Here is a 16,221-nt window from a genome sequence, read left to right as displayed (position 1 = left end):
ATATTTAAATGTTAACATTTTTAAAGATTTTAGACCATAAAATGTTGACCAATACTGTCTACGACCATACCAGGTTGAATGCACCCGATCTCGTCCGATCTCGGAAGTTAAGCAACGTCGGGATTGGTTAGTACTTGGATGGGTGACCACCTAGGAATACCAATTGTCGTAGGCATAATATCATTTATTTAAGTTTTTACATTTTTAAACAGATTAGACCATAAATGTTGTCGAATACTGTCTACAACCATACCAGGTTGAATGCACCCGATCTCGTCCGATCTTGGAAGTTAAGCAACGTCGGGATTGGTTAGTACTTGGATGGGTGACCGCCTAGGAATACCAATTGTCGTAGGCAAATTATGATTTATTTAAGTTTTTACTTTTTTAAATAGATTAGACGTAAAATTTTGAGAAATACTGCTTATGACCATACCAGGTTGAATGCACCCGATCTCGTCCGATCACGGAAGTTAAGCAACGTCGGGATTGGTTAGTACTTGGATGGGTGACCGCCTAGCAATACCAATTGTCATAGGCAAAATATGATTTTTAAAATATATTTAAATGTTAACATTTTTAAAGATTTTAGACCAAAAAATGTTGACCAATACTGTCTACGACCATACCAAGTTGAATGCACCCGATCTCGTCCGTCTCGGAAGTTAAGCAACGTCGGGATTGGTTAGTCATTGGATGGGTGACCGCCTAGGAATACCAATTGTCGTAGGCATAATATCATTTATTTAAGTTTTTACATTTTTAAAAAGATTAGACCATAAATGTTGACGAATACTGTCTACGACCATACCAGGTTGAATGCACCCGATCTCGTCCGATCTCGGAAGTTAAGCAACGTCGGGATTGGTTAGTACTTGGATGGGTGACCGCCTAGGAATACCAATTGTCGTAGGCAAAATATGATTTATTTAAGTTTTTACATTTTTAAATAGATTAGACCAAAAAATGTTGACCAATACTGGCTACGAACATACCAGATTGAATGCACCCGATCTCGTCCGATCTCGGAAGTTAAGCAACGTCGGGATTGCTTAGTACTTGGATGGGTGACCGCCTAGCAATACCAATTGTCATAGGCAAAATATGATTTATTTAAGTTTTTACATTTTTAAATAGATTAGACCAAAAAATGTTGACCAATACTGACTACGAACATACCAGGTTGAATGCACCCGATCTCGTCCGATCTCAGAAGTTAAGCAACGTCGGGATTGCTTAGTACTTGGATGGGTGACCGCCTAGGAATACCAATTGTCGTAGGCAAAATATGATTTGTTTAAGTTTTTACATTTTTAAATAGATTAGACCATAAATGTTGACCAATACTGTCTACTACCATACCAGGTTGAATGCACCCGATCTCGTCCGATCTCGGAAGTTAAGCAACGTCGGGATTGGTTAGTACTTGGATGGGTGACCGCCTAGGAATACCAATTGTCGTAGGCAAAATATGATTTATTTAAGTTTTTACTTTTTTAAATAGATTAGACGTAAAATGTTGAGAAATACTGCTTACGACCATACCAGGTTGAATGCACCCGATCTCGTCCGATCTCGGAAGTTAAGCAACGTCGGGATTGCTTAGTACTTGGATGGGTGACCGCCTAGGAATACCAATTGTCGTAGGCAAAATATGATTTATTTAAGTTTTTACATTTTTAGATCGATTAGACCAAAAAATGTTGAGCAATACTGGCTACGACAATACCAGGTTGAATGCACCCGATCTCGTCCGATCTCGGAAGTTAAGCAACGTCGGGATTGGTTAGTACTTGGATGGGTGACCGCCTAGGAATACCAATTGTCGTAGGCAAAATATGATTTATTTAAGTTTTTACATTTTTAAATAGATTAGACCTAAAAATGTTGACCAATACTGCATACGACCATACCAGGTTGAATGCACCCCATCTCGTCCGATCTCGGAAGTTAAGCAACGTCGGGATTGGTTAGTACTTGGATGGGTGACCGCCTAGGAATACCAATTGTCGTAGGCACAATATGATTTGTTTAAGTTTTTACATTTTTAAATAGATTAGACCATAAATGTTGACCAATACTGTCTACGACCATACCAGGTTGAATGCACCCGATCTCGTCCGATCTCGGAAGTTAAGCAACGTCGGGATTGGTTAGTACTTGGATGGGTGACCGCCTAGGAATACCAATTGTCGTAGGCAAAATATGATTTATTTAAGTTTTTACTTTTTTAAATAGATTAGACGTAAAATGTTGAGAAATACTGCTTACGACCATACCAGGTTGAATGCACCCGATCTCGTCCGATCTCGGAAGTTAAGCAACGTCGGGATTGGTTAGTACTTGGATGGGTGACCGCATAGGAATTCCAATTGTCATAGGCAAAATATGATTTATAAAATATATTTAAATGTTAACATTTTTGAAGATTTTAGACCAAAAAATGTTGACCAATACTGTCTACGACCAAACCAGGTTGAATGCACACGATCTCGTCCGATCTCGGAAGTTAAGCAACATCGGGATTGGTTGCAACTTGGATGGGTGACCGCCTAGGAATACCAATTGTCATAGGCAAAATATTATTTTTAAAATATATTTAAATGTTAGCATTTTAAAGATTTTAGACCAAAAAATGTTTACCAACACTGTCTACGACCATACCAGGTTCAATGCACGCGATCTCGTCCGATCTTGGAAGTTAAGCAACGTTGGGATTGGTGAGTACTTGGATGGGTGACCGCCTAGGAATACCAATTGTCGTAGGCACAATTTGATTTATTTAAGTTTTACATTTTTAAATAGATTAGACCATAAATGTTGACCAATACTGTCCACGATCATACCAGTTGAATGCACACGATCTCGTCCGATCTCGGAAGTTAAGCAACGTCGGGATTGGTTAGTACTTGGATGGGTGACCGCCTAGGAATACCAATTGTCGTAGGCACAATATGATTTATTTAAGTTTTTACATTTTTAAATAGATTAGACCAAAAAATGTTGACCAATACTGGCTACGAACATACCAGGTTGAATGCACCCGATCTCGTCCGATCTCGGAAGTTAAGCAACGTCGGGATTGCTTAGTACTTGGATGGGTGACCGCCTAGGAATACCAATTGTCGTAGGCACAATATGATTTGTTTAAGTTTTTACATTTTTAAATAGATTAGGCCATAAATGTTGACCAATACTGTCTACGACCATACCAGGTTGAATGCACCCGATCTCGTCCGATCTCGGAAGTTAAGCAACGTCGGGATTGGTTAGTACTTGGATGGGTGACCGCCTAGGAATACCAATTGTCGTAGGCAAAATATGATTTATTCAAGTTTTTACATTTTTAAATAGATTAGACCAAAAAATGTTGACCAATACTGGCTACGAACATACCAGATTGAATGCACCCTATCTCGTCCGATCTCGGAAGTTAAGCAACGTCGGGATTGGTTAGTACTTGGATGGGTGACCGCCTAGCAATACCAATTGTCATAGGCAAAATATGATTTTTAAAATATATTTAAATGTTAACATTTTCAAAGATTTTAGACCAAAAAATGTTGACCAATACTGTCTACGACCATACCAGGTTGAATGCACCCGATCTCGTCCGATCTCGGAAGTTAAGCAACGTCGGGATTGGTTAGTACTTGGATGGGTGACCGCCTAGGAATACCAATTGTCGTAGGCATAATATCATTTATTTAAGTTTTTACATTTTTAAATAGATTAGAACATAAATGTTGACCAATACTGGCTACGACCATGCCAGGTTGAATGCACCCGATCTCGTCCGATCTCGGAAGTTAAGCAACGTCGGGATTGGTTAGTACTTGGATGGGTGACCGCCTAGCAATACCAATTGTCGTAGGCAAAATATGATTTATTTAAGTTTTTACATTTTTAAATAGATTAGACCAAAAAATGTTGACCAATACTGGCTACGACCATACCAGGTTGAATGCACCCGATCTCGTCCGATCTCGGAAGTTAAGCAACATCGGGATTGGTTAGTACTTGGATGGGTGACCGCCTAGCAATACCAATTGTCATAGGCAAAATATGATTTTTAAAATATATTTAAATGTTAACATTTTTAAAGATTTTAGACCATAAAATGTTGACCAATACTGTCTACGACCATACCAGGTTGAATGCACCCGATCTCGTCCGATCTCGGAAGTTAAGCAACGTCGGGATTGGTTAGTACTTGGATGGGTGACCACCTAGGAATACCAATTGTCGTAGGCATAATATCATTTATTTAAGTTTTTACATTTTTAAACAGATTAGACCATAAATGTTGTCGAATACTGTCTACAACCATACCAGGTTGAATGCACCCGATCTCGTCCGATCTTGGAAGTTAAGCAACGTCGGGATTGGTTAGTACTTGGATGGGTGACCGCCTAGGAATACCAATTGTCGTAGGCAAATTATGATTTATTTAAGTTTTTACTTTTTTAAATAGATTAGACGTAAAATTTTGAGAAATACTGCTTATGACCATACCAGGTTGAATGCACCCGATCTCGTCCGATCACGGAAGTTAAGCAACGTCGGTATTGGTTAGTACTTGGATGGGTGACCGCCTAGCAATACCAATTGTCATAGGCAAAATATGATTTTTAAAATATATTTAAATGTTTACATTTTTAAAGATTTTAGACCAAAAAATGTTGACCAATACTGTCTACGACCATACCAAGTTGAATGCACCCGATCTCGTCCGATCTCGGAAGTTAAGCAACGTCGGGATTGGTTAGTCATTGGATGGGTGACTGCCTAGGAATACCAATTGTCGTAGGCATAATATCATTTATTTAAGTTTTTACATTTTTAAAAAGATTAGACCATAAATGTTGACGAATACTGTCTACGACCATACCAGGTTGAATGCACCCGATCTCGTCCGATCTCGGAAGTTAAGCAACGTCGGGATTGGTTAGTACTTGGATGGGTGACCGCCTAGGAATACCAATTGTCGTAGGCAAAATATGATTTATTTAAGTTTTTACATTTTTAAATAGATTAGACCAAAAAATGTTGACCAATACTGGCTACGAACATACCAGATTGAATGCACCCGATCTCGTCCGATCTCGGAAGTTAAGCAACGTCGGGATTGGTTAGTACTTGGATGGGTGACCGCCTAGCAATACCAATTGTCGTAGGCAAAATATGATTTATTTAAGTTTTTACTTTTTTAAATAGATTAGACGTAAAATGTTGAGAAATACTGCTTACGACCATACCAGGTTGAATGCACCCGATCTCGTCCGATCTCGGAAGTTAAGCAACGTCGGGATTGGTTAGTACTTTGATGGGTGACCGCCTAGGAATACCAATTGTCGTAGGCAAAATATGATTTATTTAAGTTTTTACATTTTTAAATAGATTAGACGTAAAATGTTGAGAAATACTGGCTACGACCATACCAGGTTGAATGCACCCGATCTCGTCCGATCTCGGAAGTTAAGCAACGTCGGGATTGGTTAGTACTTGGATGGGTGACCGCCTAGCAATACCAATTGTCATAGGCAAAATATGATTTTTAAAATATATTTAAATGTTAACATTTTTAAAGATTTTAGACCATAAAATGTTGACCAATACTGTCTACGACCATACCAGGTTGAATGCACCCGATCTCGTCCGATCTCGGAAGTTAAGCAACGTCGGGATTGGTTAGTACTTGGATGGGTGACCGCCTAGGAATACCAATTGTCGTAGGCAAATTATGATTTATTTAAGTTTTTACTTTTTTAAATAGATTAGACGTAAAATTTTGAGAAATACTGCTTATGACCATACCAGGTTGAATGCACCCGATCTCGTCCGATCTCGGAAGTTAAGCAACGTCGGGATTGGTTAGTCATTGGATGGGTGACCGCCTAGGAATACCAATTGTCGTAGGCTTAATATCATTTATTTAAGTTTTTACATTTTTAAAAAGATTAGACCATAAATGTTGACGAATACTGTCTACGACCATACCAGGTTGAATGCACCCGATCTCGTCCGATCTCGGAAGTTAAGCAACGTCGGGATTGGTTAGTACTTGGATGGGTGACCGCCTAGGAATACCAATTGTCGTAGGCAAAATATGATTTATTTAAGTTTTTACATTTTTAAATAGATTAGACCAAAAAATGTTGACCAATACTGGCTACGAACATACCAGATTGAATGCACCCGATCTCGTCCGATCTCGGAAGTTAAGCAACGTCGGGATTGGTTAGTACTTGGATGGGTGACCGCCTAGGAATACCAATTCTCATAGCAAAATATGATTTTTAAAATATATTTAAATGTTAACATTTTTAAAGATTTTAGACCAAAAAATGTTGACCAATACTGTCTACGACCATACCAGGTTGAATGCACCCGATCTCGTCCGATCTCGGAAGTTAAGCAACGTCGGGATTGGTTAGTACTTGGATGGGTGACCGCCTAGGAATACCAATTGTCGTAGGCATAATATCATTTATTTAAGTTTTTACATTTTTAAATAGATTAGACCATAAATGTTGACGAATACTGTCTACGACCATACCAGGTTGAATGCACCCGATCTCGTCCGATCTCGGAAGTTAAGCAACGTCGGGATTGGTTAGTACTTGGATGGGTGACCGCCTAGGAATACCAATTGTCGTAGGCAAAATATGATTTATTTAAGTTTTTACATTTTTAAATAGATTAGACCAAAAAATGTTGACCAATACTGGCTACGAACATACCAGATTGAATGCACCCGATCTCGGAAGTTAAGCAACGTCGGGATTGGTTAGTACTTGGATGGGTGACCGCCTAGGAATACCAATTGTCGTAGGCAAAATATGATTTATTTAAGTTTTTACATTTTTAAATAGATTAGACCAAAAAATGTTGACCAATACTGGCTACGACCATACCAGGTTGAATGCACCCGATCTCGTCCGATCTTGGAAGTTAAGCAACGTCGGGATTGGTTAGTACTTGGATGGGTGACCGCCTAGGAATACCAATTGTCGTAGGCAAATTATGATTTATTTAAGTTTTTACTTTTTTAAATAGATTAGACGTAAAATTTTGAGAAATACTGCTTATGACCATACCAGGTTGAATGCACCCGATCTCGTCCGATCACGGAAGTTAAGCAACGTCGGTATTGGTTAGTACTTGGATGGGTGACCGCCTAGCAATACCAATTGTCATAGGCAAAATATGATTTTTAAAATATATTTAAATGTTTACATTTTTAAAGATTTTAGACCAAAAAATGTTGACCAATACTGTCTACGACCATACCAAGTTGAATGCACCCGATCTCGTCCGATCTCGGAAGTTAAGCAACGTCGGGATTGGTTAGTCATTGGATGGGTGACTGCCTAGGAATACCAATTGTCGTAGGCATAATATCATTTATTTAAGTTTTTACATTTTTAAAAAGATTAGACCATAAATGTTGACGAATACTGTCTACGACCATACCAGGTTGAATGCACCCGATCTCGTCCGATCTCGGAAGTTAAGCAACGTCGGGATTGGTTAGTACTTGGATGGGTGACCGCCTAGGAATACCAATTGTCGTAGGCAAAATATGATTTATTTAAGTTTTTACATTTTTAAATAGATTAGACCAAAAAATGTTGACCAATACTGGCTACGAACATACCAGATTGAATGCACCCGATCTCGTCCGATCTCGGAAGTTAAGCAACGTCGGGATTGGTTAGTACTTGGATGGGTGACCGCCTAGCAATACCAATTGTCGTAGGCAAAATATGATTTATTTAATTTTTACTTTTTTAAATAGATTAGACGTAAAATGTTGAGAAATACTGCTTACGACCATACCAGGTTGAATGCACCCGATCTCGTCCGATCTCGGAAGTTAAGCAACGTCGGGATTGGTTAGTACTTGGATGGGTGACCGCCAAGGAATACCAATTGTCGTAGGCAAAATATGATTTATTTAAGTTTTTACATTTTTAAATAGATTAGACCAAAAAATGTTGACCAATACTGGCTACGACCATACCAGGTTGAATGCACCCGATCTCGTCCGATCTCGGAAGTTAAGCAACGTCGGGATTGGTTAGTACTTGGATGGGTGACCGCCTAGGAATACCAATTGTCGTAGGCATAATATCATTTATTTAAGTTTTTACATTTTTAAATAGATTAGACCATAAATGTTGACGAATACTGTCTACGACCATACCAGGTTGAATGCACCCGATCTCGTCCGATCTCGGAATTAAGCAACGTCGGGATTGGTTAGTACTTGGATGGGTGACCGCCTAGGAATACCAATTGTCGTAGGCAAAATATGATTTATTTAAGTTTTTACATTTTTATATAGATTAGACTAAAAAATGTTGACCAATACTGACTACGAACATACCAGATTGAATGCACCCGATCTCGTCCGATCTCGGAAGTTAAGCAACGTCGGGATTGGTTAGTACTTGGATGGGTGACCGCCTAGGAATACCAATTGTCGTAGGCAAAATATGATTTATTTAAGTTTTTACATTTTTAAATAGATTAGACCAAAAAATGTTGACCAATACTGGCTACGACCATACCAGGTTGAATGCACCCGATCTCGTCCGATCTCGGAAGTTAAGCAACGTCAGGATTGGTTAGTACTTGGATGGGTGACCGCATAGGAATTCCAATTGTCATAGGCAAAATATGATTTATAAAATATATTTAAATGTTGACATTTTTGAAGATTTTAGACCAAAAAATGTTGACCACTACTGTCTACGACCATACCAGGTTGAATGCACCCGATCTCGTCCGATCTCGGAAGTTAAGCAACGTCGGGATAGGTTAGTACTTGTTTGGATGACCGCCTAGCAATACCAATTGTCATAGGCAAAATATGATTTTTAAAATATATTTAAATGTTAACATTTTTAAAGATTTTAGACCAAAAAATGTTGACCAATACTGTCTACGACCATACCAGGTTGAATGCACCCGATCTCGTCTGATCTCGGAAGTTAAGCAACGTCGGGATTGGTTAGTACTTGGATGGGTGACCGCCTAGGAATACCAATTGTCGTAGGCAAAATATGATTTATTTAAGTTTTTACATTTTTAAATAGATTAGACCAAAAAATGTTGACCAATACTGGCTACGAACATACCAGATTGAATGCACCCGATCTCGTCCGATCTCGGAAGTTAAGTAACGTCGGGATTGGTTAGTACTTGGATGGGTGGCCGCCTAGCAATACCAATTGTCATAGGCAAAATATGATTTTTAAAATATATTTAAATGTTAACATTTTTAAAGATTTTAGACCAAAAAATGTTGACGAATACTGTCTACGACCATACCAGGTTGAATGCACCCGATCTCGTCTGATCTCGGAAGTTAAGCAACGTCGGGATTGGTTAGTACTTGGATGGGTGACCGCCTAGGAATACCAATTGTCGTAGGCATAATATCATTTATTTAAGTTTTTACATTTTTAAATAGATTAGACCATAAATGTTGACGAATACTGTCTACGACCATACCAGGTTGAATACACCCGATCTCGTTCGATCTCGGAAGTTAAGCAACGTCGGGATTGGTTAGTACTTGGATGGGTGACCGCATAGGAATTCCAATTGTCATAGGCAAAATATGATTTATAACATATATTTAAATGTTAAAATTTTTGAAGATTTTAGAAAAAAAAATGTTGACCAATACTGTCTACGACCATACCAAGTTGAATGCACCCGATCTCGTCCGATCTCGGAAGTTAAGCAACGTCGGGATTGGTTAGTACTTGGATGGGTGACCGCCAAGGAATACCAATTGTCGTAGGCAAAATATGATTTATTTAAGTTTTTACATTTTTAAATAGATTAGACCAAAAAATGTTGACCAATACTGGCTACGACCATACCAGGTTGAATGCACCCGATCTCGTCCGATCTCGGAAGTTAAGCAACGTCGGGATTGGTTAGTACTTGGATGGGTGACCGCCTAGGAATACCAATTTTCGTAGGCATAATATCATTTATTTAAGTTTTTACATTTTTAAATAGATTAGACCATAAATGTTGACGAATACTGTCTACGACCATACCAGGTTGAATGCACCCGATCTCGTCCGATCTCGGAATTAAGCAACGTCGGGATTGGTTAGTACTTGGATGGGTGACCGCCTAGGAATACCAATTGTCGTAGGCAAAATATGATTTATTTAAGTTTTTACATTTTTATATAGATTAGACTAAAAAATGTTGACCAATACTGGCTACGAACATACCAGATTGAATGCACCCGATCTCGTCCGATCTCGGAAGTTAAGCAACGTCGGGATTGGTTAGTACTTGGATGGGTGACCGCCTAGGAATACCAATTGTCGTAGGCAAAATATGATTTATTTAAGTTTTTACATTTTTAAATAGATTAGACCAAAAAATGTTGACCAATACTGGCTACGACCATACCAGGTTGAATGCACCCGATCTCGTCCGATCTCGGAAGTTAAGCAACGTCAGGATTGGTTAGTACTTGGATGGGTGACCGCATAGGAATTCCAATTGTCATAGGCAAAATATGATTTATAAAATATATTTAAATGTTGACATTTTTGAAGATTTTAGACCAAAAAATGTTGACCACTACTGTCTACGACCATACCAGGTTGAATGCACCCGATCTCGTCCGATCTCGGAAGTTAAGCAACGTCGGGATAGGTTAGTACTTGTTTGGATGACCGCCTAGCAATACCAATTGTCATAGGCAAAATATGATTTTTAAAATATATTTAAATGTTAACATTTTTAAAGATTTTAGACCAAAAAATGTTGACCAATACTGTCTACGACCATACCAGGTTGAATGCACCCGATCTCGTCTGATCTCGGAAGTTAAGCAACGTCGGGATTGGTTAGTACTTGGATGGGTGACCGCCTAGGAATACCAATTGTCGTAGGCAAAATATGATTTATTTAAGTTTTTACATTTTTAAATAGATAAGACCAAAAAATGTTGACCAATACTGGCTACGAACATACCAGATTGAATGCACCCGATCTCGTCCGATCTCGGAAGTGAAGTAACGTCGGGATTGGTTAGTACTTGGATGGGTGACCGCCTAGCAATACCAATTGTCATAGGCAAAATATGATTTTTAAAATATATTTAAATGTTAACATTTTTAAAGATTTTAGACCAAAAAATGTTGACGAATACTGTCTACGACCATACCAGGTTGAATGCACCCGATCTCGTCTGATCTCGGAAGTTAAGCAACGTCGGGATTGGTTAGTACTTGGATGGGTGACCGCCTAGGAATACCAATTGTCGTAGGCATAATATCATTTATTTAAGTTTTTACATTTTTAAATAGATTAGACCATAAATGTTGACGAATACTGTCTACGACCATACCAGGTTAAATGCACCCGATCTCGTCCGATCTCGGAAGTTAAGCAACGTCGGGATTGGTTAGTACTTGGATGGGTGACCGCATAGGAATTCCAATTGTCATAGGCAAAATATGATTTATAACATATATTTAAATGTTAACATTTTTGAAGATTTTAGACCAAAAAATGTTGACCAATACTGTCTACGACCATACCAAGTTGAATGCACCCGATCTCGGAAGTTAAGCAACGTCGGGATTGGTTAGTACTTGGATGGGTGACCGCCTAGGAATACCAATTGTCGTAGGCAAAATGTGATTTATTTAAGTTTTTACATTTTTAAATAGATTAGACCAAAAAATGTTGACCAATACTGGCTACGACCATACCAGGTTGAATGCACCCGATCTCGTCCGATCTCGGAAGTTAAGCAACGTCGGGATTGGTTAGTACTTGGATGGGTGACCGCCTAGGAATACCAATTGTCGTAGGCATAATATCATTTATTTAAGTTTTTACATTTTTAAATAGATTAGACCATAAATGTTGACCAATACTGTCTACGACCATACCAGGTTGAATGCACCCTATCTCGTTCGATCTCGGAAGTTAAGCAACGTCGGGATTGGTTAGTACTTGGATGGGTGACGACCGCCTAGGAATACCAATTGTCGTAGGCAAAATATGATTTATTTAAGTTTTTACATTTTTATATAGATTAGACCAAAAAATGTTGACCAATACTGGCTACGAACATACCAGATTGAATGCACCCGATCTCGTCCGATCTCGGAAGTTAAGCAACGTCGGGATTGGTTAGTACTTGGATGGGTGACCGCCTAGGAATACCAATTGTCGTAGGCAAAATATGATTTATTTAAGTTTTTACATTTTTAAATAGATTAGACCAAAAAATGTTGACCAATACTGGCTACGACCATGCCAGGTTGAATGCACCCGATCTCGTCCGATCTCGGAAGTTAAGCAACGTCGGGATTGGTTAGTACTTGGATGGGTGACCGCATAGGAATTCCAATTGTCATAGGCAAAATATGATTTATAAAATATATTTAAATGTTAACATTTTTGAAGATTTTAGAACAAAAAATGTTGACCACTACTGTCTACGACCATACCAGGTTGAATGCACCCGATCTCGTCCGATCTCGGAAGTTAAGCAACGTCGGGATTGGTTAGTACTTGGATGGGTGACCGCCTAGCAATACCAATTGTCATAGGCAAAATATGATTTTTAAAATATATTTAAATGTTAACATTTTTAAAGATTTTAGACCAAAAAATGTTGACCAATACTGTCTACGACCATACCAGGTTGAATGCACCCGATCTCGTCCGATCTCGGAAGTTAAGCAACGTCGGGATTGGTTAGTACTTGGATGGGTGACCGCCTAGGAATACCAATTGTCGTAGGCATAATATCATTTATTTAAGTTTTTACATTTTTAAATAAATTAGACCATAAATGTTGACGAATACTGTCTACGACCATACCAGGTTGAATGCACCCGATCTCGTCCGATCTCGGAAGTTATGCAACGTCGGGATTGGTTAGTACTTGGATGGGTGACCGCCTAGGAATACCAATTGTCGTAGGCAAAATATGATTTATTTAAGTTTTTACATTTTTAAATAGATTAGACCAAAAAATGTTGACCAATACTGGCTACGAACATACCAGATTGAATGCACCCGATCTCGTCCGATCTCGGAAGTTAAGCAACGTCGGGATTGGTTAGTACTTGGATGGGTGACCGCCTAGGAATACCAATTGTCGTAGGCAAAATATGATTTATTTAAGTTTTTACATTTTTAAATAGATTAGACCAAAAAATGTTGACCAATACTGGCTACGACCATACCAGGTTGAATGCACCCGATCTCGTCCGATCTCGGAAGTTAAGCAACGTCGGGATTGGTTAGTACTTGGATGGGTGACCGCCTAGGAATACCAATTGTCGTAGGCACAATATGATTTATTTAAGTTTTTACATTTTTAAATTGATTAGACCATAAATGTTGACCAATACTGTCTACGACCATACCAGGTTGAATGCACCCGATCTCGTCCGATCTCGGAAGTTAAGCAACGTCGGGATTGGTTAGTACTTGGATGGGTGACCGCCTAGGAATACCAATTGTCGTAGGCAAAATGTGATTTTTTTAAGTTTTTACTTTTTTAAATAGATTAGACGTAAAATGTTGAGAAATACTGTCTACGACCATACCAGGTTCAATGCACCTGATCTCGTCCGATCTCGGAAGTTAAGCAACGTCGGGATTGGTTAGTACTTTGATGGGTGACCGCATAGGAATTCCAATTTTCATAGGCAAAATATGATTTATAAAATATATTTAAATGTTAACATTTTTGAAGATTTTAGACCAAAAAATGTTGACCAATACTGTCTACGACCATACCAGGTTGAATGCACCCGATCTCGTTCGATCTCGGAAGTTAAGCAACGTCGGGATTGGTTAGTACTTGGATGGGTGACCGCATAGGAATTCCAATTGTCATAGGCAAAATCTGATTCATAACATATATTTAAATGTTAACATTTTTGAAAATTTTAGACCAAAAAATGTTGACCAATTCTGTCTACGACCATACCAGGTTGAATGCACCCGATCTCGTCCGATCTCGGAAGTTAAACAACGTCGGGATTGGTTAGTACTTGGATGGTTGACCGCCTAGGAATACCAATTGTCGTAGGCAAAATATGATTTATTTAAGTTTTTACATTTTTAAATAGATTAGACCAAAAAATGTTGACCAATACTGGCTACGACCATACCAGGTTGAATGCACCCGACCTCGTCCGATCTCGCAAGTTAAGCAACGTCGGGATTGGTTAGTACTTGGATGGGTGACCGCCTAGGAATACCAATTGTCGTAGGCACATTATGATTTATTTAAGTTTTTACATTTTCAAATAGATTAGACCATAAATGTTGACCAATACTGTGTACGACCATACCAGGTTGAATGCACCCGATCTCGTCCGATCTCGGAAGTTAAGCAACGTCGGGATTGGTTAGTACTTGTTTGGATGACCGCCTAGCAATACCAATTGTCATAGGCAAAATATGATTTTTAAAATATATTTAAATGTTAACATTTTTAAAGATTTTAGACCAAAAAATGTTGACCAATACTGTCTACGACCATACCAGGTTGAATGCACCCGATCTCGTCTGATCTCGGAAGTTAAGCAACGTCGGGATTGGTTAGTACTTGGATGTGTGACCGCCTAGGAATACCAATTGTCGTAGGCATAATATCATTTATTTAAGTTTTTACATTTTTAAATAGATTAGACCATAAATGTTGACGAATACTGTCTACGACCATACCAGGTTAAATGCACCCGATCTCGTCCGATCTCGGAAGTTAAGCAACGTCGGGATTGGTTAGTACTTGGATGGGTGACCGCCTAGGAATACCAATTGTCGTAGGCAAAATATGATTTATTTAAGTTTTTACATTTTTAAATAGATTAGACCAAAAAATGTTGACCAATACTGGCTACGACCATACCAGGTTGAATGCACCCGATCTCGTCCGATCTCGGAAGTTAAGCAACGTCGGGATTGGTTAGTACTTGGATGGGTGACCGCCTAGGAATACCAATTGTCGTAGGCACAATATGATTTATTTAAGTTTTTACATTTTTAAATAGATTAGACCATAAATGTTGACCAATACTGTCTACGACCATACCAGGTTGAATGCACCCGATCTCGTCCGATCTCGGAAGTTAAGCAACGTCGGGATTGGTTAGTACTTGGATGGGTGACCGCCTAGGAATACCAATTGTCGTAGGCAAAATATGATTTATTTAAGTTTTTACTTTTTTAAATAGATTAGACGTAAAATGTTGAGAAATACTGTCTACGTACATACCAGGTTCAATGCACCCGATCTCGACCGATCTCGGAATTTAAGCAACGTCGGGATTGGTTAGTACTTGGATGGGTGACCGCATAGGAATTCCAATTGTCATAGGCAAAATATGATTTATAAAATATATTTAAATGTTAACATTTTTGAAGATTTTAGACCAAAAAATGTTGACCAATACTGTCTTCGAACATACCAGGTTGAATGCACCCGATCTCGTTCGATCTCGGAAGTTAAGCAACGTCGGGATTGGTTAGTACTTTGATGGGTGACCGCATAGGAATTCCAATTGTCATAGGCAAAATATGATTTATAACATATATTTAAATGTTAACATTTTTGAAGATTTTAGACCAAAAAATGTTGACCAATACTGTCTACGACCATACCAAGTTGAATGCACCCGATCTCGTCCGATCTCGGAAGTTAAGCAACGTCGGGATTGGTTAGTACTTGGATGGGTGACCGCCTAGGAATACCAATTGTCGTAGGCAAAATGTGATTTATTTAAGTTTTTACATTTTTAAATAGATTAGACCAAAAAATGTTGACCAATACTGGCTACGACCATACCAGGTTGAATGCACCCGATCTCGTCCGATCTCGGAAGTTAAGCAACGTCGGGATTGGTTAGTACTTGGATGGGTGACCGCCTAGGAATACCAATTGTCGTAGGCATAATATCATTTATTTAAGTTTTTACATTTTTAAATAGATTAGACCATAAATGTTGAGCAATACTGTCTACGACCATACCAGGTTGAATGCACCCTATCTCGTCCGATCTCGGAAGTTAAGCAACGTCGGGATTGGTTAGTACTTGGATGGGTGACAACCGCCTAGGAATACCAATTGTCGTAGGCAAAATATGATTTATTTAAGTTTTTACATTTTTATATAGATTAGACCAAAAAATGTTGACCAAT

The 16,221-nt window shown here is 38.7% G+C and overlaps 40 non-coding genes and 47 pseudogenes across 40 annotated transcripts; all 87 read left to right on the top strand.

Annotated features, from left to right (window-relative positions):
• The first annotated feature begins 56 nt into the window (after nt 1–56).
• Nucleotides 57–175, top strand: LOC146153930 (5S ribosomal RNA). Its single transcript, XR_014495726.1, has one exon. It is a non-coding gene; the product is annotated as a 5S ribosomal RNA (ribosomal RNA).
• Nucleotides 176–239: 64 nt separating this feature from the next.
• On the top strand, nt 240–358 carry LOC146153929 (5S ribosomal RNA; annotated as a pseudogene).
• Nucleotides 359–422: 64 nt separating this feature from the next.
• Nucleotides 423–541, top strand: LOC146153928 (5S ribosomal RNA; annotated as a pseudogene).
• A 74-nt stretch (nt 542–615) lies between these two features.
• Nucleotides 616–733, top strand: LOC146153927 (5S ribosomal RNA; annotated as a pseudogene).
• A 64-nt stretch (nt 734–797) lies between these two features.
• On the top strand, nt 798–916 carry LOC146153926 (5S ribosomal RNA). Its single transcript, XR_014494990.1, has one exon. It is a non-coding gene; the product is annotated as a 5S ribosomal RNA (ribosomal RNA).
• A 65-nt stretch (nt 917–981) lies between these two features.
• LOC146153925 (5S ribosomal RNA) lies at nt 982–1,100 on the top strand (annotated as a pseudogene).
• A 65-nt stretch (nt 1,101–1,165) lies between these two features.
• LOC146153924 (5S ribosomal RNA) lies at nt 1,166–1,284 on the top strand (annotated as a pseudogene).
• Nucleotides 1,285–1,348: 64 nt separating this feature from the next.
• On the top strand, nt 1,349–1,467 carry LOC146153923 (5S ribosomal RNA). The gene has a single exon (XR_014497746.1). It is a non-coding gene; the product is annotated as a 5S ribosomal RNA (ribosomal RNA).
• Nucleotides 1,468–1,531: 64 nt separating this feature from the next.
• On the top strand, nt 1,532–1,650 carry LOC146153922 (5S ribosomal RNA). Its single transcript, XR_014496877.1, has one exon. It is a non-coding gene; the product is annotated as a 5S ribosomal RNA (ribosomal RNA).
• A 65-nt stretch (nt 1,651–1,715) lies between these two features.
• Nucleotides 1,716–1,834, top strand: LOC146153921 (5S ribosomal RNA). Its single transcript, XR_014497232.1, has one exon. It is a non-coding gene; the product is annotated as a 5S ribosomal RNA (ribosomal RNA).
• A 65-nt stretch (nt 1,835–1,899) lies between these two features.
• LOC146153920 (5S ribosomal RNA) lies at nt 1,900–2,018 on the top strand (annotated as a pseudogene).
• A 64-nt stretch (nt 2,019–2,082) lies between these two features.
• On the top strand, nt 2,083–2,201 carry LOC146153919 (5S ribosomal RNA). The gene has a single exon (XR_014494989.1). It is a non-coding gene; the product is annotated as a 5S ribosomal RNA (ribosomal RNA).
• Nucleotides 2,202–2,265: 64 nt separating this feature from the next.
• On the top strand, nt 2,266–2,384 carry LOC146153918 (5S ribosomal RNA). Its single transcript, XR_014497879.1, has one exon. It is a non-coding gene; the product is annotated as a 5S ribosomal RNA (ribosomal RNA).
• A 74-nt stretch (nt 2,385–2,458) lies between these two features.
• On the top strand, nt 2,459–2,577 carry LOC146153917 (5S ribosomal RNA; annotated as a pseudogene).
• A 73-nt stretch (nt 2,578–2,650) lies between these two features.
• LOC146153916 (5S ribosomal RNA) lies at nt 2,651–2,769 on the top strand (annotated as a pseudogene).
• A 63-nt stretch (nt 2,770–2,832) lies between these two features.
• Nucleotides 2,833–2,950, top strand: LOC146153915 (5S ribosomal RNA; annotated as a pseudogene).
• A 65-nt stretch (nt 2,951–3,015) lies between these two features.
• Nucleotides 3,016–3,134, top strand: LOC146153914 (5S ribosomal RNA; annotated as a pseudogene).
• Nucleotides 3,135–3,198: 64 nt separating this feature from the next.
• On the top strand, nt 3,199–3,317 carry LOC146153913 (5S ribosomal RNA). The gene has a single exon (XR_014494988.1). It is a non-coding gene; the product is annotated as a 5S ribosomal RNA (ribosomal RNA).
• Nucleotides 3,318–3,382: 65 nt separating this feature from the next.
• On the top strand, nt 3,383–3,501 carry LOC146153912 (5S ribosomal RNA; annotated as a pseudogene).
• A 74-nt stretch (nt 3,502–3,575) lies between these two features.
• Nucleotides 3,576–3,694, top strand: LOC146153911 (5S ribosomal RNA). Its single transcript, XR_014494987.1, has one exon. It is a non-coding gene; the product is annotated as a 5S ribosomal RNA (ribosomal RNA).
• Nucleotides 3,695–3,758: 64 nt separating this feature from the next.
• Nucleotides 3,759–3,877, top strand: LOC146153910 (5S ribosomal RNA; annotated as a pseudogene).
• Nucleotides 3,878–3,942: 65 nt separating this feature from the next.
• On the top strand, nt 3,943–4,061 carry LOC146153909 (5S ribosomal RNA; annotated as a pseudogene).
• Nucleotides 4,062–4,135: 74 nt separating this feature from the next.
• Nucleotides 4,136–4,254, top strand: LOC146153908 (5S ribosomal RNA). Its single transcript, XR_014495715.1, has one exon. It is a non-coding gene; the product is annotated as a 5S ribosomal RNA (ribosomal RNA).
• Nucleotides 4,255–4,318: 64 nt separating this feature from the next.
• Nucleotides 4,319–4,437, top strand: LOC146153907 (5S ribosomal RNA; annotated as a pseudogene).
• A 64-nt stretch (nt 4,438–4,501) lies between these two features.
• LOC146153906 (5S ribosomal RNA) lies at nt 4,502–4,620 on the top strand (annotated as a pseudogene).
• Nucleotides 4,621–4,694: 74 nt separating this feature from the next.
• Nucleotides 4,695–4,813, top strand: LOC146153905 (5S ribosomal RNA; annotated as a pseudogene).
• Nucleotides 4,814–4,877: 64 nt separating this feature from the next.
• LOC146153904 (5S ribosomal RNA) lies at nt 4,878–4,996 on the top strand. The gene has a single exon (XR_014494986.1). It is a non-coding gene; the product is annotated as a 5S ribosomal RNA (ribosomal RNA).
• Nucleotides 4,997–5,061: 65 nt separating this feature from the next.
• LOC146153903 (5S ribosomal RNA) lies at nt 5,062–5,180 on the top strand (annotated as a pseudogene).
• Nucleotides 5,181–5,244: 64 nt separating this feature from the next.
• On the top strand, nt 5,245–5,363 carry LOC146153902 (5S ribosomal RNA). The gene has a single exon (XR_014495560.1). It is a non-coding gene; the product is annotated as a 5S ribosomal RNA (ribosomal RNA).
• A 64-nt stretch (nt 5,364–5,427) lies between these two features.
• On the top strand, nt 5,428–5,546 carry LOC146153901 (5S ribosomal RNA; annotated as a pseudogene).
• Nucleotides 5,547–5,620: 74 nt separating this feature from the next.
• On the top strand, nt 5,621–5,739 carry LOC146153900 (5S ribosomal RNA). The gene has a single exon (XR_014494985.1). It is a non-coding gene; the product is annotated as a 5S ribosomal RNA (ribosomal RNA).
• Nucleotides 5,740–5,803: 64 nt separating this feature from the next.
• Nucleotides 5,804–5,922, top strand: LOC146153899 (5S ribosomal RNA; annotated as a pseudogene).
• Nucleotides 5,923–5,986: 64 nt separating this feature from the next.
• LOC146153898 (5S ribosomal RNA) lies at nt 5,987–6,105 on the top strand. Its single transcript, XR_014494984.1, has one exon. It is a non-coding gene; the product is annotated as a 5S ribosomal RNA (ribosomal RNA).
• A 65-nt stretch (nt 6,106–6,170) lies between these two features.
• LOC146153897 (5S ribosomal RNA) lies at nt 6,171–6,289 on the top strand (annotated as a pseudogene).
• Nucleotides 6,290–6,362: 73 nt separating this feature from the next.
• LOC146153896 (5S ribosomal RNA) lies at nt 6,363–6,481 on the top strand. The gene has a single exon (XR_014494982.1). It is a non-coding gene; the product is annotated as a 5S ribosomal RNA (ribosomal RNA).
• Nucleotides 6,482–6,545: 64 nt separating this feature from the next.
• On the top strand, nt 6,546–6,664 carry LOC146153895 (5S ribosomal RNA). Its single transcript, XR_014494981.1, has one exon. It is a non-coding gene; the product is annotated as a 5S ribosomal RNA (ribosomal RNA).
• A 65-nt stretch (nt 6,665–6,729) lies between these two features.
• Nucleotides 6,730–6,838, top strand: LOC146153894 (5S ribosomal RNA; annotated as a pseudogene).
• Nucleotides 6,839–6,903: 65 nt separating this feature from the next.
• Nucleotides 6,904–7,022, top strand: LOC146153893 (5S ribosomal RNA). Its single transcript, XR_014497736.1, has one exon. It is a non-coding gene; the product is annotated as a 5S ribosomal RNA (ribosomal RNA).
• Nucleotides 7,023–7,086: 64 nt separating this feature from the next.
• On the top strand, nt 7,087–7,205 carry LOC146153892 (5S ribosomal RNA; annotated as a pseudogene).
• A 74-nt stretch (nt 7,206–7,279) lies between these two features.
• Nucleotides 7,280–7,398, top strand: LOC146153891 (5S ribosomal RNA; annotated as a pseudogene).
• Nucleotides 7,399–7,462: 64 nt separating this feature from the next.
• LOC146153890 (5S ribosomal RNA) lies at nt 7,463–7,581 on the top strand. Its single transcript, XR_014494980.1, has one exon. It is a non-coding gene; the product is annotated as a 5S ribosomal RNA (ribosomal RNA).
• Nucleotides 7,582–7,646: 65 nt separating this feature from the next.
• On the top strand, nt 7,647–7,765 carry LOC146153889 (5S ribosomal RNA; annotated as a pseudogene).
• Nucleotides 7,766–7,828: 63 nt separating this feature from the next.
• LOC146153888 (5S ribosomal RNA) lies at nt 7,829–7,947 on the top strand. The gene has a single exon (XR_014496162.1). It is a non-coding gene; the product is annotated as a 5S ribosomal RNA (ribosomal RNA).
• A 65-nt stretch (nt 7,948–8,012) lies between these two features.
• On the top strand, nt 8,013–8,131 carry LOC146153887 (5S ribosomal RNA). Its single transcript, XR_014496267.1, has one exon. It is a non-coding gene; the product is annotated as a 5S ribosomal RNA (ribosomal RNA).
• Nucleotides 8,132–8,195: 64 nt separating this feature from the next.
• LOC146153886 (5S ribosomal RNA) lies at nt 8,196–8,313 on the top strand (annotated as a pseudogene).
• A 65-nt stretch (nt 8,314–8,378) lies between these two features.
• Nucleotides 8,379–8,497, top strand: LOC146153885 (5S ribosomal RNA; annotated as a pseudogene).
• A 65-nt stretch (nt 8,498–8,562) lies between these two features.
• LOC146153884 (5S ribosomal RNA) lies at nt 8,563–8,681 on the top strand (annotated as a pseudogene).
• A 74-nt stretch (nt 8,682–8,755) lies between these two features.
• LOC146153883 (5S ribosomal RNA) lies at nt 8,756–8,874 on the top strand (annotated as a pseudogene).
• A 74-nt stretch (nt 8,875–8,948) lies between these two features.
• LOC146153882 (5S ribosomal RNA) lies at nt 8,949–9,067 on the top strand. The gene has a single exon (XR_014495691.1). It is a non-coding gene; the product is annotated as a 5S ribosomal RNA (ribosomal RNA).
• A 65-nt stretch (nt 9,068–9,132) lies between these two features.
• On the top strand, nt 9,133–9,251 carry LOC146153881 (5S ribosomal RNA; annotated as a pseudogene).
• Nucleotides 9,252–9,325: 74 nt separating this feature from the next.
• Nucleotides 9,326–9,444, top strand: LOC146153880 (5S ribosomal RNA). Its single transcript, XR_014495690.1, has one exon. It is a non-coding gene; the product is annotated as a 5S ribosomal RNA (ribosomal RNA).
• Nucleotides 9,445–9,508: 64 nt separating this feature from the next.
• On the top strand, nt 9,509–9,627 carry LOC146153879 (5S ribosomal RNA). The gene has a single exon (XR_014497985.1). It is a non-coding gene; the product is annotated as a 5S ribosomal RNA (ribosomal RNA).
• Nucleotides 9,628–9,701: 74 nt separating this feature from the next.
• LOC146153878 (5S ribosomal RNA) lies at nt 9,702–9,820 on the top strand. The gene has a single exon (XR_014495742.1). It is a non-coding gene; the product is annotated as a 5S ribosomal RNA (ribosomal RNA).
• A 65-nt stretch (nt 9,821–9,885) lies between these two features.
• On the top strand, nt 9,886–10,004 carry LOC146153877 (5S ribosomal RNA). The gene has a single exon (XR_014498440.1). It is a non-coding gene; the product is annotated as a 5S ribosomal RNA (ribosomal RNA).
• A 64-nt stretch (nt 10,005–10,068) lies between these two features.
• LOC146153876 (5S ribosomal RNA) lies at nt 10,069–10,186 on the top strand (annotated as a pseudogene).
• A 65-nt stretch (nt 10,187–10,251) lies between these two features.
• LOC146153875 (5S ribosomal RNA) lies at nt 10,252–10,370 on the top strand (annotated as a pseudogene).
• A 65-nt stretch (nt 10,371–10,435) lies between these two features.
• Nucleotides 10,436–10,554, top strand: LOC146153874 (5S ribosomal RNA; annotated as a pseudogene).
• Nucleotides 10,555–10,628: 74 nt separating this feature from the next.
• On the top strand, nt 10,629–10,747 carry LOC146153873 (5S ribosomal RNA; annotated as a pseudogene).
• Nucleotides 10,748–10,821: 74 nt separating this feature from the next.
• Nucleotides 10,822–10,940, top strand: LOC146153872 (5S ribosomal RNA). Its single transcript, XR_014495689.1, has one exon. It is a non-coding gene; the product is annotated as a 5S ribosomal RNA (ribosomal RNA).
• A 65-nt stretch (nt 10,941–11,005) lies between these two features.
• On the top strand, nt 11,006–11,124 carry LOC146153871 (5S ribosomal RNA; annotated as a pseudogene).
• A 74-nt stretch (nt 11,125–11,198) lies between these two features.
• LOC146153870 (5S ribosomal RNA) lies at nt 11,199–11,317 on the top strand. The gene has a single exon (XR_014495688.1). It is a non-coding gene; the product is annotated as a 5S ribosomal RNA (ribosomal RNA).
• A 64-nt stretch (nt 11,318–11,381) lies between these two features.
• Nucleotides 11,382–11,500, top strand: LOC146153869 (5S ribosomal RNA; annotated as a pseudogene).
• Nucleotides 11,501–11,574: 74 nt separating this feature from the next.
• LOC146153868 (5S ribosomal RNA) lies at nt 11,575–11,683 on the top strand (annotated as a pseudogene).
• A 65-nt stretch (nt 11,684–11,748) lies between these two features.
• Nucleotides 11,749–11,867, top strand: LOC146153867 (5S ribosomal RNA). Its single transcript, XR_014496266.1, has one exon. It is a non-coding gene; the product is annotated as a 5S ribosomal RNA (ribosomal RNA).
• Nucleotides 11,868–11,931: 64 nt separating this feature from the next.
• LOC146153866 (5S ribosomal RNA) lies at nt 11,932–12,053 on the top strand (annotated as a pseudogene).
• A 65-nt stretch (nt 12,054–12,118) lies between these two features.
• Nucleotides 12,119–12,237, top strand: LOC146153865 (5S ribosomal RNA; annotated as a pseudogene).
• Nucleotides 12,238–12,302: 65 nt separating this feature from the next.
• On the top strand, nt 12,303–12,421 carry LOC146153864 (5S ribosomal RNA; annotated as a pseudogene).
• Nucleotides 12,422–12,495: 74 nt separating this feature from the next.
• Nucleotides 12,496–12,614, top strand: LOC146153863 (5S ribosomal RNA; annotated as a pseudogene).
• A 74-nt stretch (nt 12,615–12,688) lies between these two features.
• Nucleotides 12,689–12,807, top strand: LOC146153862 (5S ribosomal RNA). The gene has a single exon (XR_014494979.1). It is a non-coding gene; the product is annotated as a 5S ribosomal RNA (ribosomal RNA).
• Nucleotides 12,808–12,871: 64 nt separating this feature from the next.
• Nucleotides 12,872–12,990, top strand: LOC146153861 (5S ribosomal RNA). Its single transcript, XR_014497403.1, has one exon. It is a non-coding gene; the product is annotated as a 5S ribosomal RNA (ribosomal RNA).
• A 65-nt stretch (nt 12,991–13,055) lies between these two features.
• LOC146153860 (5S ribosomal RNA) lies at nt 13,056–13,174 on the top strand (annotated as a pseudogene).
• Nucleotides 13,175–13,239: 65 nt separating this feature from the next.
• LOC146153859 (5S ribosomal RNA) lies at nt 13,240–13,358 on the top strand. The gene has a single exon (XR_014496265.1). It is a non-coding gene; the product is annotated as a 5S ribosomal RNA (ribosomal RNA).
• Nucleotides 13,359–13,422: 64 nt separating this feature from the next.
• LOC146153858 (5S ribosomal RNA) lies at nt 13,423–13,541 on the top strand. Its single transcript, XR_014494978.1, has one exon. It is a non-coding gene; the product is annotated as a 5S ribosomal RNA (ribosomal RNA).
• A 64-nt stretch (nt 13,542–13,605) lies between these two features.
• LOC146153857 (5S ribosomal RNA) lies at nt 13,606–13,724 on the top strand (annotated as a pseudogene).
• A 74-nt stretch (nt 13,725–13,798) lies between these two features.
• On the top strand, nt 13,799–13,917 carry LOC146153856 (5S ribosomal RNA). Its single transcript, XR_014498205.1, has one exon. It is a non-coding gene; the product is annotated as a 5S ribosomal RNA (ribosomal RNA).
• Nucleotides 13,918–13,991: 74 nt separating this feature from the next.
• Nucleotides 13,992–14,110, top strand: LOC146153855 (5S ribosomal RNA). Its single transcript, XR_014496825.1, has one exon. It is a non-coding gene; the product is annotated as a 5S ribosomal RNA (ribosomal RNA).
• Nucleotides 14,111–14,175: 65 nt separating this feature from the next.
• LOC146153854 (5S ribosomal RNA) lies at nt 14,176–14,294 on the top strand (annotated as a pseudogene).
• A 64-nt stretch (nt 14,295–14,358) lies between these two features.
• On the top strand, nt 14,359–14,477 carry LOC146153853 (5S ribosomal RNA; annotated as a pseudogene).
• Nucleotides 14,478–14,551: 74 nt separating this feature from the next.
• LOC146153852 (5S ribosomal RNA) lies at nt 14,552–14,670 on the top strand. The gene has a single exon (XR_014498500.1). It is a non-coding gene; the product is annotated as a 5S ribosomal RNA (ribosomal RNA).
• Nucleotides 14,671–14,734: 64 nt separating this feature from the next.
• On the top strand, nt 14,735–14,853 carry LOC146153851 (5S ribosomal RNA). The gene has a single exon (XR_014496964.1). It is a non-coding gene; the product is annotated as a 5S ribosomal RNA (ribosomal RNA).
• A 65-nt stretch (nt 14,854–14,918) lies between these two features.
• Nucleotides 14,919–15,037, top strand: LOC146153850 (5S ribosomal RNA). Its single transcript, XR_014496264.1, has one exon. It is a non-coding gene; the product is annotated as a 5S ribosomal RNA (ribosomal RNA).
• A 64-nt stretch (nt 15,038–15,101) lies between these two features.
• On the top strand, nt 15,102–15,220 carry LOC146153849 (5S ribosomal RNA). Its single transcript, XR_014494977.1, has one exon. It is a non-coding gene; the product is annotated as a 5S ribosomal RNA (ribosomal RNA).
• Nucleotides 15,221–15,284: 64 nt separating this feature from the next.
• On the top strand, nt 15,285–15,403 carry LOC146153848 (5S ribosomal RNA; annotated as a pseudogene).
• Nucleotides 15,404–15,477: 74 nt separating this feature from the next.
• Nucleotides 15,478–15,596, top strand: LOC146153847 (5S ribosomal RNA; annotated as a pseudogene).
• Nucleotides 15,597–15,670: 74 nt separating this feature from the next.
• LOC146153846 (5S ribosomal RNA) lies at nt 15,671–15,789 on the top strand. The gene has a single exon (XR_014495393.1). It is a non-coding gene; the product is annotated as a 5S ribosomal RNA (ribosomal RNA).
• A 65-nt stretch (nt 15,790–15,854) lies between these two features.
• LOC146153845 (5S ribosomal RNA) lies at nt 15,855–15,973 on the top strand. Its single transcript, XR_014496263.1, has one exon. It is a non-coding gene; the product is annotated as a 5S ribosomal RNA (ribosomal RNA).
• A 64-nt stretch (nt 15,974–16,037) lies between these two features.
• Nucleotides 16,038–16,159, top strand: LOC146153844 (5S ribosomal RNA; annotated as a pseudogene).
• Nucleotides 16,160–16,221: the final 62 nt, after the last annotated feature.

The sequence above is a fragment of the Ascidiella aspersa genome, chromosome 4 (genome assembly GCF_963924565.1).
Source record: "Ascidiella aspersa chromosome 4, kaAscAspe10.2, whole genome shotgun sequence".
NCBI lineage: Eukaryota > Metazoa > Chordata > Ascidiacea > Phlebobranchia > Ascidiidae > Ascidiella > Ascidiella aspersa.
This window is presented reverse-complemented; position numbering and strand designations above follow the sequence as displayed.